Source organism: Mustela erminea, chromosome 12 (assembly GCF_009829155.1).
Source record: "Mustela erminea isolate mMusErm1 chromosome 12, mMusErm1.Pri, whole genome shotgun sequence".
NCBI lineage: Eukaryota > Metazoa > Chordata > Mammalia > Carnivora > Mustelidae > Mustela > Mustela erminea.
The window spans coordinates 73,194,100-73,210,698 of record NC_045625.1 but is presented as its reverse complement, the minus strand read 5'-3'; the positions used below and the strand labels follow the sequence as shown (position 1 = coordinate 73,210,698).

The 16,599-nt window shown below is 35.5% G+C and overlaps 1 protein-coding gene across 16 annotated transcripts in view; it reads left to right on the top strand.

Moving 5' to 3' along the window:
* LOC116570709 overlaps positions 1–16,599 on the top strand; it is a 233,628-nt gene that overhangs the window by 30,953 nt on the left and 186,076 nt on the right. The window lies entirely within an intron of this gene.

Genomic DNA, 16,599 nt, shown 5'->3' with positions numbered 1-16,599 from the left:
TTTTTTTGTTTTTTTTTTTTAAGATTTTATTTATCAGAGAGAGAGATGGGGAGAGAGCGAGCACAGGCAGACAGAATGGCAGGCAGAGGCAGAGGGAGAAGCAGGCTTCCTGCTGAGCAAGGAGCCCGATGTGGGACTTGATCCCAGGACGCTGGGATCATGACCTGAGCCGAAGGCAGCTGCTTAACCAACTGAGCCACCCAGGCGTCCCAGAATGGCACCTAGTTCTAAGCATGCCTAACACATTAATGTGTTAATCCCATGCCGCAGCACTAAAAGAGAGGTGCAGTTATTACCTTGTTTTTCAAATGAGGAAATGAGACACAGAAGTTAAGTAACAGTACTGAGGTCCCACCACTAAGGAAGTGGTGGAGTTGAGAAAAAGACCCAGGCAAAACAATTTCAGAGCTCTTGTTCTGAACCAGTAGGTTATATACCCTAGGTAATATTTATACATTTTGAAGTCACTTTACAGGTACTCTTTTGACCTATGACGTGCACAGGGAATACCCAGGGAAATAGGCATTGTAATTGTCTTCCTTTTCTTTAACAACAGGCTGTTAACTTTCTGAAATTGAATAGTCTTCCCAACTTCTTAAAAATTCAACCTACAATTTGAAAATGAAGGGCTAACTAAATTAAATGTATAGGAAATTCAGTTCTAGAGAACAAATGAAAGAATATAGCCATATAAAAAAGGGAGACAAAGCAGAAACCAGACCCCTAAACTCTATGATGAAGCCCACATTCTTAGGTAAAGAGGTATGTAGTACTTCCTTAATACTATATTCACAGAAGCCAAGAGTCTCCCCTTGATCACGATTCGCTATCTGATCTGACCAGGGTCATCTCCCTCTTGGAATCTCTTAAGTTTCTATAAAATGATGGAGCTGGAACAAGGTTAGCTCTTATAATCCAGCTCTTAACAATCTGTGCATCTGTTAGGTAGATTCTGAATTTCTCTATCATGACAGATTATTTTGTTCTTAGCTGTTCCTCTTTTCCTGATTTTTTGGTAATTTTTAATTCATAGCAAGGGAAAAGAAAAAAAAAAACCAAGCTGAAAGTTACCAACACACTAACTCTAACTTTCCATCCTCATTTCACTGCCAGTTCAGCAGAACACCTGTAGAATTCTGATGCAGACTGTGAAAACACATTGTAAGAGTTCCAGAGTCTTTTCCACATGTGGTTGTCCTCTGTTTTCCACCAGCACTATCATGGACTGTCATCTGCAAATCCATTGAAAGGAAATTAAGTAATAGAATATCAGGGCTCTTGGAGGAAGAAATCCTTGAACTGATCCTTACTGTGTGAAACTTCAGCATTAAAGGTTAAACCTTAAAGGCAATGCATTCCTGTGAATAGAGGGAGAACATAACACGAATAATATACAATGCTAACATTAACTATACACACACATATGGTTTTGAAATTATTTAGAGATATTATTTGGGTTAATTTTGGAAGCAATAAGAGTATTATTATTTTTTTTTTCCCTCAGAGAGAACCTTATTCTCTAAAAGACCTACTCAGATGCACCTATATATCCCTGCTGGGCTCTTATATATTCAATTGATTTTTCAAGTCATTTTTCTATATATTTCCTCATATATTTATTCTAGTATTATTCCTTCTTGGACAGAAGTTTTTCTCTATAGAAATAACTTGTGTCATGACCTCAAAGTACTCGGGCTTCTTTTTGGCATCTGGTGGCATCTGGTGGGGAAGGTGACCAGTTGTACAGCAGAAGAATTAAAAGGTGAACCTGAAAGTGAGACTTAGGTCTTAATTCCAATGGAAAAAGAGAAGGATCGTGGTGAAAATCATTGGAATAAAGGACCTCTCTGAAAAAATCAGTTTTAGGATAATTCATCGGTTAGTGTTTACCCTCAGTTTACCAGTGATTTGAGTTCATAAAGTACCCTGAGTAACTGTATCCTCTGTCATAGGATCTATGTAACCATAGCTTTATCTTCCTGAAATTAGTTGGTGATAAAATATGCATAGAGAATAGGAATCATGAATCCATGTCTCCCCCAAATTGAAGGCACTCGTTAGACAGGTTTAACCCAGACTGTAACCCAAACTCATTAGAGTACAGGTTTATTCATATTATACCAACTGAGGCTGTATCCCACCATTCTTATCTGTTAAAGGAGATAGTGTGGTTGACTTTGAGTAGAAAAATATCAGCATACTGACAAAGTACTTTCAAACTATTTGAACATATAGTTCAGTGTTTGCCCACCAAAAGCAAATCAACTCATTTAACCTCGTAGGGAACAATGTTCTCACTTTTCATTGTCGCTAAAGGAATTTTAACATTTGGTGGATATATCACCCATAGAATGCCATTCTTACACTTATTCATAACAGGCCTGTTTTTTTAAAATGCAGACTCATATAATAAGCCTCAAAATAAATACCCAGTGCTTTTAGGAGTCACATGGTTTAGTTTTCTCAGATGTGGACTCAGACTTGCATCCCAAGCATTATGATCTGGGCTTGTCAAATTATTTCCTTGGAACCAAGAAAAAATTGTTATCTGAATTTAAAGGCCAATTAAATAAATGTGATGATGATTGATAAAGTTGACTAGCATAGTAGCTTAGTGTATATGTTCAGGAGCTGGGCAGTCAGGGTTTGAATTTTAGCTCAACTGCTATAGCTGTGCAGTCATTGACAAGTTATTTAACCTCTCTGAGCCTAAATTGCTTCACCTGAAAACTGAGCTGCTTCATCAAGGGTCATAAATAAACATAACAATCTCAGAGGGTTAATGTAAAGAATAAATGATAAGCAAATTTCTTAAAAGCTTAAAGCAATGCATGGCTTATAAAATAATTTTCAAATGCTGTTAATTATTAGTAAAACAGTATCCCCATATTGTTTATAAGATTATCTCAAAATAATAATAACAGGGCTATGTTATTTCACTAATTTTGTTTTTTGGTCACATAGATTAGAATAATTTCACCTTTAACAGGAAACGAGGAAAACATGTTTTTAATCTGGTCAAGGGACTCAAGTCACATAATTCAGAAATGTTTCTAAACTAGTGGCATCTGCTTTGAATCTGTCATAGCCAGAGAAAGTTTATTGTCCTACTAAAGTGACAGCTTTATATTTGTGTGGCATTAAAAAAAAAAAAGATAAATGCTAGGTAAGATATATATCCTTAGGCGTAGTCATGCCACATATAGTGGAAAATTATCCCTGCTGGGTTCAACTGTTGTGATCCAGAGCCTGTCAATGCCTATTATCAGAAACAGGAAGGTATAAGAACCATATGTGTTTGCCATTAGGTCGATCAACAGCATTGATACTGTCAGCCTCTGAGAGTATTCTGCCCACGAATAACCCAATTGGCTCTTTTGAGCATGCTTAGATAGAGTCTGCCATCAGTGTGGTAGAAGTTAACTGTAAGAGTGTATACAAATTGAAGGGTGAAATTAACAACTATTGACCAAGTTTGTGACTGTACAAATTAGGGAAAGAGTTAAATAATGGAGTTATGAAGAATCAGGCAAATGCTTATTTGGCATGAACACGATAAAGCTGTTTCTTGGTAAGAAACAAAAAAATTTGCCGGAAATGAAAGCCCCAAGTAGTGCTACTGTGGCTTGACCACAGTATCACAACAAATAAACACACATACATGCACATAGGCACAGGCAAAGCCCTCTTTGCACCAATGCCCCAAAGTACTTCAGTGGGTCTTTGGAATGAGCAAAGTAGGTTGATAGATGCCCTTTGTAAGCTGGATTTACCAAACAGACCTGGTTACTAACAGAGTAAGAAGAGGATAGTTCTGATAACATGAGTAATTGAATGCTCAAAGGAGTTCTCAGATGATGAGCAAATTAGTGGATAAAAAAATGAGCCGAATTTGTTACATGTTTGTTTCTTGCTTACTGCAGTCAAAAACAGATGTGGAAATACAAAGCTTCAGAATTATTAAAACCTGGGAAGAACACTGTCATATTCTCCTTTAATTTAGGACTGCATTGCCCAAAATCATTGAGCTATCTTCACTGCCTATCCTGCAGGACAGAAGGCATTTCTGCTAATTAGTGAAAATATTTTACAAGTATCTCTGGACTAAAGTTTCAAGACATAGCTTGAAAACATGAACTTCAGTTGTTTTTCGAATAATTTTCCTTTTACTTTAAAATCAAGTTATTTGTAATGCCTAACAAAGGAAACAACAGAAAGAAGAAAAATGCAGTAAATCTGTTAAAAAAGATTTTTTTTCCAGTGAAAAACTACGAAAAATGTGTCCTTAAAAATCTCATTATCATGAGAATTATATAGTCCCAAGAAATGGAAATATTTTATATTGACCTTGAAAAGAGTATTCAGGAGACTAAAGTCATATATGGACACACACACATACACACAGAGAAACTGAGAAAATGAATGAGACACCACCCAGAATCCCTTTTTCTAAATAGGTAAACAGAGCTCTCATTCATGAGAAAGGCCTGTTGGGCAGAAAACATCTTCATAAGGGCAGAGCAGACCTGTAACAGACACCAATTCCATGAACTCTAGCTTTATGTAAACAAATAGGTAAGTAAGGAATGAAGGAAAGAAAGGAAGAAAGAGAACCAAAACCAAGAAAATGCAGGGAAAATTGTATGAAAGCAACAAAGTGTACAAACAATAAAATAGACCACAGGAAACAGGAATAATTCAGAGAACCAAATATAATCAAGTCAAAAATAAAATAAGTAAAATTTATTAATTAGCATTGTGAAAAAATAGGGAAAAGAGTAAGTGAAAAAATGTCCACTTAAAATATACACAAATATATATATGCGTACATATATAAATTCATACATATATGTGTATATTTTAGCATATATATCTTTATATATAATATATAGTATGTATTTCATATATACTAAAATATTAAAAGGATGGATAATAAAGAAAATGTAATATTGGTATGATAGGCATTCTAAAAACAAAGAAGACAGATAATGAGAGAGTGTTATGTTAGTTTCCTATTGCTGAATTAACAAGTTACCTCAAACTTAGTGACTCAAAGCAACACAAATTTATTATCTTATGATTTCATGCATTAGAAGTCCAGCACATGTCCCACTGGCCTACAATGAAGTTGTTAGTAGGGCTGCATTCCCTTTTGGAGACTCTAGGAGAGAATCCATTTCCTTGCCTTTTCCAGCTTCTAGAGACTGCCCCCATTCCTAGACTCATGGTCCCTTTCCTCATCTTCAAATCCAGCAATAACAACCTGAGTGTCCCCCTCATCACATCACTCTGACCTTTCTTCCATTATCATATCTTCTTTGAGTCTTCTGATTCTGTGTTTTAAGGAGGCATGATGTGTGTTTTAAGGTTGATAACATTGGGTCCACCTCTATGATCCGAGACAATCTTATTTTAAGGTTACATGTTGAGCATCCTTAATTTCTTCAACTTTAATTCCTCTTTGCCATGTAACCTAACATACTCTCGGGTTCTTAGAGTTGGCCATGGGTATCTTTGAGAGGGAAGTGGGCAGTGATTCTGCCTACCTAACACAGCTAGAAATAATCAAAGAAAGATTTTATTTATTTATTTTTTGTTGGTTGTTGTTATTTTTCCAAAGAAAGAGTTTAAAAAAAATCATTCAGACCTTAAGTAAATATAGTTCTTTAGTTTACAAAGTTGTATTAAGCGCAGAGAAGGTTTAAATGGTGAAAATTATTTACCAAGGCTTCATTCTGCTGGATATTGAGTTGATCAAAGAAAAAGAAAAAATACAAAATTTTCTAAAAGAAAAAAATAGAGATTACATACAAAACAACAAAAAATATTAAAGTTGGATTATAAGAAAATAAAACAGTGCTACCAAATTTTGATGAAAAATGGTTTTAATTATAATATACGAGTAGCAAAATTATAACTTGAATGTGAGGATAAAATAAATGTTTTGTACCTACAAGGATGTAAAAGAATTATATTTGGGTCACTCAAACTAAATGAAAGAAATTTCTCAAATATTTGAATATAATAAAAAAGAGACTCAAGAAGGCGAATATCATGACACACACACACACACAAAGTCAAATATATTAGGTACAGAAAACTAAAAGAAAATGTATTACATGAAGATGTTACTTTTTTTTTTTAAGATTTTATTTATTTATTTGACAGAGCAAGAGAGGGAATATAAGCAGGGGAAGTGGGAGAGGGAGAAGCAGGCTTCCTTTTCGGGCTCCATCCCAGGACCCTGGGATTATAACCTGAGCCAAAGGCAGATGCTTAATGACTGAGCCACCCAGGTGCCCCCAAATGTGTAACTCTTTATTTATAGAACATTTTCCCTGAGGAGCTCTATTTCGGTAATGTAAGCTTACACTTTTTTTCAGTTGGGTCTTACCATACTACTTTGTTGTGAATAATATTTGATATATTACATATAATATAATATAATTTTAATATATACTATATAACTTATATCAAAATATGTAATGTACATTATATATATTATTTATGTGTAATAGAATATATATTGTGAAATGTAGATACCTAGAGGTCATAGGACATAATAACAGAGAGCAGCAAATTACACAGAAAGACCTTTAAAGATCTGCAAAGGGTCCCCCCTTGAATTCTCAGCTTTGTGCTGATAAGCACATGCATGTGAGGAAAGCACCAAAGTCAAGGAAAAAAGAATCTGAAAGTATTAGAAGAAACAACATCCACTAATCAGAGTGAAAAACCTTGTGATTTAATATTTCAACTAAAAGGGAGAGACTTTTATATGAGACATGAAAGAAATAACCAATTATATGTTATATAAAAGAAACCACTTTAAACATAAGGCACAAATAATTTAAAAGTAAATGGATGGAAAAATAATGAATACTGTTTTTCTGAAAATAAATAAATTGAAAAAATTAAAAAAAAAAAAGTAAATGGATGGAGAGAAAATAGTATACCAGGCTAATAGTAATCAGAAAAAAGCTGGAGTGGAGTTAATATTAAACAAATATTAAACAAAGCAAATTTCAGTGCAGAAAATATTACTAGGTATAAAAAGGATCATTTCATAAAGATAAAGTTTCAATTCTTCAAGAGAACAAAGTAATCCTAAATGTTTATGTATCTAATATCAGAGTTTCAAAATATGCAAGGCAAATGCTGATAGAATTACAAGGAGAAATAGACAAATCCACGAAAACTCTAAAACACTGTTTTCATGAGATACCACCATATACTTAGCAGAATGTATGTGATTGAAAGTATTGGCGGGCACGTATTGCATGGAGGACTGGGTGTGGTGCATAAATAATGAATCTTAGAGGACACTGAAAAAAAAAGTATTGGCCATAATGAAGAACTAAATTAATGGAGAGATATTCCATATTCATGGATACAAACACTCAATATGTTTTTAAAAAATTTTATCTATTTATTTGACAGAGAGTGAGCACAAGTAGACAGAGAAGCAGGGGGTGGAGAGCAGGCTCCCCGCTGAGCAGAGAGCCCAATGTGGGGCTCAATCCTAGGACCCTGGGATCATGACCTGAGCCAAAGGCAGAGGCTTAACCCACTGAGCCACCCAGGTGCCCCAGGAACACTCAGTGTTATCAATATTGTCACTTCTTCTCAATTTGATCTAAAGATTCAATGTAATTCCATTTAAAATCTCAGCAGGTTACTTTGTAGATGCCCACAAACAGATTTTAAAGTTTATAGAGAGAAGCAATAGACATAGAATAGATAACACACAGTATTAAAAGAGAATAATGTTAGAGGACTGACTCTATCTGACTTCAGGACTTACTATAAAGAAGGTACAGTAATCAAGATAGTGTGGTATTGGTGAAAGAATAGATCAATGGAATAGAATAGAGAGCCCAGAAATAGATCCACATACATATCGTTAATTGATCTTTGACAAAGGAGTGAGGACAGTCCATGCAGCAAAGATAGTCTCTTCAACAAATGGTGCTGGAACAACTGGATATCCACATGTGAAAAAAATTAACCTAGGCACAGACCTTAGACCCTTCCCAAAAATAAATTCAAAATGTATTATAGACATAAATGTAAAATGCAAAATTATAAAATAACAGGAGAAAATCTAGATGATCTTGGGCATGTCAGTGGCTTTTAAGATATACCACCAAATACACAGTCCATAAAAGAAAGAACTGATCAGGTGGACTTCTTTAAAATTAAAAACTTGTGCTTCACGAAAGACACTATCAAAAGAATGAGAAGACAGGCTATAGACTGACAGAAAATATTTGTAAAAGATATATCTGATAGAAGACTATTATCCAGAATATACAAAGAACTCATTAACCTTAACAATAGCAAAACCAGCCTGATTCACAAGTGGGCAAAAGGACTGAACCTCACCAAAGAAGGTGTAAAGATGGCAAATAAGCATATAAAAAGATGCTTCATACCATGTTTTATCAGGGAAATGCAACTTGAAACAGCAGGCTGGGGCGTCTGGGTGGCTCAGTGGGTTAAAGCCTCTGCCTTCAGCTCAGGTCATGATCCCAGGGTCCTGGGATTGAGCCCCACATCGGGCTCTTTGCTCAGCAAGGATCCTGCTTCCTCCTCTCTCTCTCTCTGCCTGCCTCTCTGCCTACTTGTGATCTCTGTCAAATAAATAAAAATAAAATCTTTAAAAGAAAAAAAAAAAAAAAACAGGCTGCATATAGTACTATGCCTATTAGAGTGGCCAAAATCCAAAACACTGATGTCACCAAATAATCCTAAGGATGTGAAGCAACAGGAACTCTGATGCATTGCTTATGAGAATGTAAAATGGAAGATAGTTTGAAAGTTTCTTACAAAATTAAGCATACTCTAACTAAACAATTCAGTAGTTATGTGCCTTGGTGTTTACCCAAAGAATCTGAAAAATTAGAGCCACACAAAAACCTACACAGAGATGTTTATGGCAGTTTTGTTCACAATTGCCAAAACTTGAGAGCAACCAAGATGTCCTTCAGCAAGTGAATGGATAAATAAAGTAGGGTACAACCAGACAGTGAATATTATTCATCACTAAAAAGAAATAAACTATCATGCTATAAAAAAGATGTAAAAGAACCTTAAATGCATATTAGTAAGTAAAAGAAGCCAGTCCCAGGAAATAGCATACTGTATGATTACAACTATATGACATTCTGGAAAAGGCAAAACTGTGAAGACAGTATTTAAAAATCAGTAGTTGGCAAGGGTAAGATAAAGGAAAAATATGACTGTAAGAAGATTAGTGGTTTCCAGGGATTAAAAGGAGGGGGATAAGTAGGCAGAATACGGAAGATTTTTAGTGCCTTGGAACTACTCTGTACAATACTATAGTATGGATACATACTCTTATACAGTTGTCCAAACCTACTGATATATAACACCAAGAGTGAAAACTAGTGTATACTGTGGACTTTGGGTGATAGTGATGCTTTGGGTGATAATAATTATAGGTTCATCAACTATAATAAATATATCACTCTGGTGGGGGGTGTTGGTGTTGGGGGAGACTATGCATGTGTGGAAGTATGAGGTTTATGGGAAAAGGCTGTACCTTTCATTCAGTTTTTCTATGAAACTAAAAGTGTCCTAAAAAAAAATAAATTGTATTAAAAAAAGAAAGAAAACACAGTAGTAATCAAGCACAATTTTAGAATGTAAAATTTATACTGCTTATTAAATACTGTTCACTTATGTAAACAAAATCATAATCTATAATTCATACCCATTGCTATTAGATATAATGTTAAGATACTGAGGCAAAATAGAGAGCTAACAAAACATTAAATATACAGGAAGAATGCAGAGCAAGTCTGTATGTCTACATTGTGTAGAAATTCTGTGATTTTATTTCTCAACAGCATTAACCTATCCATAGAATTAGAATTATCAGCTTTTCTTTTGGGAAAACTCTACTTGATTTCCAGAATACCACACACTTCTGGTATTCCTCCCAGTTTTCTGGCATCCCCTCCCCTTAGCCTCCTTTACTGTTCCCAACTCATGTCTTCAGTCTCTAAATGCTGGGCTGTTTCTGGGCTTTTCTTGCCTTCCATCTTTTTCTTTCCACACTTAAATTCTCGTGGTTATCTCCTCCAATCTCATAACTCAGAATATCGTTAACAGTAATAATTCTCAACTTTTTATCTCTAGCTCAGACTTCCCTCCTGAACTCGTCTCATATATTCAGCTGATTACTTGACATCACTACTTTGTCATTTAATAGGCATTTAAAGCTTAATATACCGTCTAAACAAATACACACCTAGCCACACACGTGTTTTTCCCATAGACTTTCCAAAATAGAAAAGAGCAGTTGCATTCTACCACGTATCAGTTACAGAACGTTGTGACTTATCTTTGACTTTTTTCTTTCTCTCTCCTTTCACTTCCAATACACCAGCAAAATATGTCAGTTCTATATTTGAAATATAGCTAGAATTTGACAATTTGTCACCACTTCCACTATTACTACCAGGATTAAGCTTTCATTCTCTCCCACCTTGATTATTATCCTCTCTGAAATCTGTTTTCAACACAATGACCAGATAACCTTTTGAGAATATAAGTTAGATAAATTATGTGACTTCAATGTATTCCTTTCTCACTCAAAGTCAGAGCTGAAGTCTGTACAATGCTGCACAAAGTCCTACATGATTACCTCCATGTTTATACTTGACCTCATCTCCTCTACCTCTCCCTTTTTCTCACTCTGTTCAGACACAGTGTACTCCTCGTATACTCCAGCAATATAGTAGGCAAACGTTTTCACTTGATATTCCCTTTGCATGAATTGATATGCTTTTCAGTATCTACATAACTTGTTCACTTACTTGTTTAGGTCTCTTCTCAAATGTCACCTTCATCATTAGACCTCCTTGGTTTTTCTATCTAACTTGCAACTCCACTAATACTCCCTAGTTTCCTAGAAGATTCCCCTCTGATGTAGAATCGGTTAAATTAATGAATGGAGTGAGAAATATCTGACTTTAAAAGTAAAACATTGGCTGTGAGCACTTGTTGAGGGTGGGGGTCATTGGGATATAAATAAAAGAATTAAAAGTTTATATCTTACCATTCATTATCCATTCCCTCAGGGTTCTGCTGTGATGAATAAAGGGCACAATGACATAGGACTAATTAATAGCTTAAATTTATTAGGATCACAAAACGTCCATAATAGAAATGTGATGAAAATTGTATCTGAGGTCCTTAACAAAATATTAACCAGTTGAATTTAAAAAGTGTTAAAAAAAAAAAAAAAGAGGGATTTGTCTCAGCTATGCAAGTCTGGTTCAACATTCAAAAATCAATTAATGTAATTCATCACATCAAAAGAAAAATCACATGACCATATCAATGCATGCAGAAAAGCCATTTGAGAAAATCCTGTACTCATTCATGGTAAAAACTCTTAGTAAATTAGGAAGAGAGGGGAACTTTCTTCACTTGATAAAAACTGAAAAAACCCTACAACTAACATCGTATTTAATGGAGAGCAATTTAAAAGCTTTCCCCACTGAAATTCAGAACAGGGCAGGGATGTGTCCTCCCTTATTCCTTTTCAACATTGTACTGGAAGTCCTTGCTAATGTGATAAGGCAAGAAAAAGAAATAAATAGTGCACAAATTGTGAAAAAAGGACATAAAACTGTCCACAGATGACTTGATCATCTATATAGAAAATCTTAAAGAATTGGCAAAAATAAACCCTCCTGGAACTAATAAGAGATGGGAACCAGGTTTCAGGATCCAAGGTTAATATACAAAAGGCAATTGCTTTTCTCTATACCAACAATGAACAAGTGGAATTTGAAATAAAAACACACCATCATTAACACCACCAAAAATGAAAAACTTTTAAATACTTTAGTATAAATCTAAAAAAATATGTACAAGGAAAACTGAAAAACTCTGATGAATAAAATCAAAGTGTAAGTAAATTGAGGAATATTCCATGTTCATGAATAAGAAGACTCAATATTGTCAAAATGTCAACTCTTTACAGCTTTATAGAAATTCAGTGCAATACCAATAAAAAAAAACACAGTATTATTTTTATAGATATCAGCAGACTGATTCTGAAATTTATATGGAGAGGCAAGACCCAGAATAGCCATCATACTATTTTTTTAAACAATTTTATTTACTTAGAGAGTACAGCAGGGGAGTGGCAGGCAGAGGGAGAAGTAGACTCACCGCTGAGTAAGGAGCCCGATATAGGACTCAGTTCCAGAACGCTGGGATCATGATCTGAGCTGAAGGCAGATGCTTAACTGACTGAGCCACCCAGACATCCCTAGCCATCATATTATTAAAGGAGAAAACCACATTGAAGGAATGATACTACCTGACTTCAAGACTTACTGTAGAGTGCCTGGGTGGCTCAGTGGGTTAAGCCACTGCCTTCGGCTCAGGTCATGATCTCAGGGTCCTGGGATCGAGTCCCACATCGGGCTCTCTGCTCAGCAGGGAGCCTGGTTCCTCCTCTCTCTGCCTGCCTCTCTGTCTACTTGTGATCTCTCTCTGTCAAATACATAAATAAAATCTTTTTTTTTTTTTAAAGATTTTATTTATGTATTTGACAGAGAGAGATCACAAGCAGGCAGAGAGGCAGGCAGAGAGAGAGGAAGGGAAGCAGGCCCCCTGCCGAGCAGAGAGCCCGATGCGGGACTCGATCCCAGGACCCTGAGATCATGACCTGAGCCGAAGGCAGTGGCTTAACCCACTGAGCCACCCAGGCGCCCCCATAAATAAAATCTTTAAAAAAAATAAAAAAGACTTACTATAAAGCAGCAATATCAAAGCAGTGGTTTTGTTTTGTTTTTAATAAGTTCCACACCCAATGTTGGGCTTCAACTCAGGATCCTAAGATTAAAAGTCTCCTGCTCCACCAACTAAGCCAGCCAGGCACTCCAAGACAGTGTGGTACTTGGCAGAAGAATGAATAGATCAATGATACAGAATGAAGATTACAGAAACAGACCCAGGTAAATACAGTCAACTGATCTTTGACAAAAGAACAAAGGCAATAGGAGGGAGCAAATGTAATCTTATCAACAAATGGTGCTGGAACAGCTGGATGTGCAAAAAAATGAATCTAGACACAGATCTTACACGCTTCATAAAAATTAACTGAAAATGGATCACAGACCTAAATTAAAACACAAAACTATAAAACTCCTAAAAGATCCAACACGGAAGAAAATCTAAATGACCCTGGGTATGACATTGACTTTTTAGATAAACACCAAAAACATGACATGAAAGAAATTATTCAGGCATAATTAAAATTGAGAATCTCTACTCTGTGGACATTGTTGTAAAGAAATGAAAAGATAAGCCAGAGTAGGAGAAAATCTTTGCAAAAGACACATTTTATTGGTAGGATGGAGTGGCAAGTTTTTAAGCTCTTTATACATGGAATTGGTGTAATTTATTTTGGTATACAGTATAGTATGGTATATAGTGTAGTATGGGACCTAATTTTATTTTCTTTTAAATGGATATACAGCTTTCTCTGCATCAATTTTAAGGATTATTCTTGGACTTTTAGAGTATAATTTCACTTTCGTCATGATCAAAGTTTCAAGACATACTCAGAACTATTTGTGATGTACTTTTCTGTTTAATTTGTATGTGTTCATTCATGCAGTTATGCTGTAAAATTTGAATTGTAGTACCTTTATAGTAAATGACATAGCTGCCTATGGGTAAACAGATACTTTCTAATGAGATTTATTACACGTTGGGCCACCTGGGTGGCTCAGTGGGTTAAGCCTCTGCCTTTGGCTCAGGTCATGATCTCAGGGTCTGCATCAGGCTCTCTGCTCAGTGGGGAGCCTGTTTCCCCCTCTCTCTCTCTGCCTGCTTCTCTACCTACTTGTGATCTCTCTCTCTCTCTGCCAAATAATAAAATTTTTAAAAAAAGATTACATGTACCTGAATGCATCCAGATTATATTCTTTTTTCAAACTCTTTATAATTTACTCCATTTAAATTCAGAGCTGATACATATTAAAAACTGAATTATAATGGCTAACATGTTTTAGTTTTTCTTTATATTTCTAGATTTAAAATATGGGAGAGTAGTAGAAGGCAACATTTTTAAAAACCTCTAATGACTCACATTTCCTATCTCTAATTAAAACAAAATACCCTGTGGAATACCTTTGCATCATTTACCCAGTTCCATTAATTCTGGCTACTGAAGTTAATTTAAATACACTCTTGTAAAATGAGAGCTCAGTATCAGCTTTTTTTCTGTATTGGCATACTCAGTGAGACTTACAAATAGTTATCTGCTAGGTGGTAAACAGAAAACAGCCTTGTCTATTAGAAATAATCTTAGCCAATAAATGTTATTTTTGCTCCATTTAGGAATAAAGATATTAATCTGAGATCACAAAAGGATCTTTTCGTTAAAGCTAAAAGCAATTCTTCTGTGATTAGTTGCATATGCAAATCTTACCCAATTTCTTTCATCTTTTCTGACAGTTCTGCAGGAAGAAAACTGGATACAAGAATGCAAGCTAAATCCACTATAAATAAAACTGTGCTATAGCCCCTGTATCTTCAGTAATTTCTAGATCATTTCTATGCTCAAGCCTTCATTCTCTCCTTTCTTCCTGTATAGAATTTTAAGAAGTTAGCCAAGATGTAATGAGAACAACTGATTTAGACTTAGGGGATTTGAAGCCAAATTCCAAATTTGCATTTTGGTCATTTAGGAAATTTCCTTAACTGCTATACTGAACCTCAGTTTCCACATTTGTTAAAGGGTAAACATAGCTGTTAACATGGCTTTTGTGAGGATTAAGATGCTGATATGGAAATGCCTGTCATTCTGATTGGATTTTTTTTATATGTTAAAATTTAAATAGATGAACACAAAAAGAAACAAGACAAAAATGAAATCATCATTTTATTACCCAGGCAAAACTCTTTGGTTTATTGATATGAAAAGGGACTTTTTTTTTTTTAAGAAAGAAAGAGCAAGAGAGCAAGCCCAAGTGTATGCATGTGGGGGTGGGGTGAGAGGCAGAGGGAGAGCAAGAGGGAGAGAGAATCTCAAGCGGACTCCATGCAGAGCCCACACAGGGCTTGAACTCAGGACCCTGAGTTCATGACCTGAGCCAAAATAAAGAGGTGGCCTCTGAATCTTTAAGTACTTTTCTCTGCCCAGGTTTTGGAATACTTTCTTAAGCTGCTTTGGGATATAGGGAATGACATTTCAGTAAGTTTTATTCAAATTCTTTATGCCTTGACTTTAGGAAAGAAGATTAGTAGATGTACTGAGTTCTGCCAAGTCAGAATATTGGAGTATTCTTTCTTCTTCCTTCCAGATAGCCACTAACAGTTGGCATGGCATAAGCCTGTCTTTGGTTTGATTGTGGTTCGTGTATTTGTCTGCCAGATGTCCAAAATACTTTTAGTGTTCATTTGTTTAGACTGAGACAATTGGGGGCTGTATATTTTTTTAATATATTTTTTCAAGATTTTATTTATTTATCAGAGAGAGAGAGAGAGTGCACAAGTGGGCAGAGTGGCAGGCAGAGGTGGAGAGAGAAGCAGGCTCCCTGCTGAGCAAGGAGCCCAATATGGGACTTGATCCCAGGACCCTGGGATGACCTGAGCCAAAGGCAGCAGCTTAACCAACCCAGGTGTCCCAGGGGCTATATTTTTAAAAGGTTATCCCTCCCTTCATTTTGGAAGACCTTTTAAATTGGGATATTGCATGCAAGATAGTTCATATACTCTGGACTCCATATTTTGTTTTTTAGACACAAATGTCTTACCCTTGTACAGTGTAGAGAAATGAGAAAAAAATGAAATTTAGAAAAATATTTTGCTCCTCCTCCTCCTCTTTTGTTAGGTACCTCAGCTGTTTACCTCACTTTGTGTTTCTAGCATGGCCTCAGAAAGACTAATTTGATTGATTCCACAGTGTTGGAATAGTTGATTACTAGGAGGAACCAAGATCTAGACAACCCTATATAGAGCCTACTTGGAATTATATTCGAAAGGGATGGTCCAGCCAGTCTTCTTACTAACATTATTAAAAGTTCCTGATGCCTAAGAAAATGGACCTGTGTTCAGTTGCAACTGAAGATGGATATTTACCCCCAGAGCATCTTTCTCTGTGTATTTTTAATGCCTAGTGGGAATATCTTGAATAACCTCCTACCTTCATGCTTTTTATTTAATTTTACTTACAAAATTGTGACCATTTTTAATACAAAAGGAGGGGAACCTTGAAAATTAATCAAGAAGATATTCTCAGTAGTCTCAGGTTCAGGGTAACGTGGCAGAAAAAAAAAAATTCCGAATGGTAAAATAATAAAGCCAGTATGCTTGGCTGTTGTGCCACTTTATGTTTGAGTTTTTCTTACTTGAAATTATAAGATACTGTATGACGTAAGAGAGGGACTGATAATTAGTAATAATCTGCTTGCTACTTAGCCCATTGAAGACCATTTGATTAATTATTTGAAAGTTATAGGAAAGAACATCCATGATCTAACTTTTGAACAAGTGGAGTTGTGACATAAAGCTATGATTCAGAATTAAAAAGAAAGTTTGAAATGA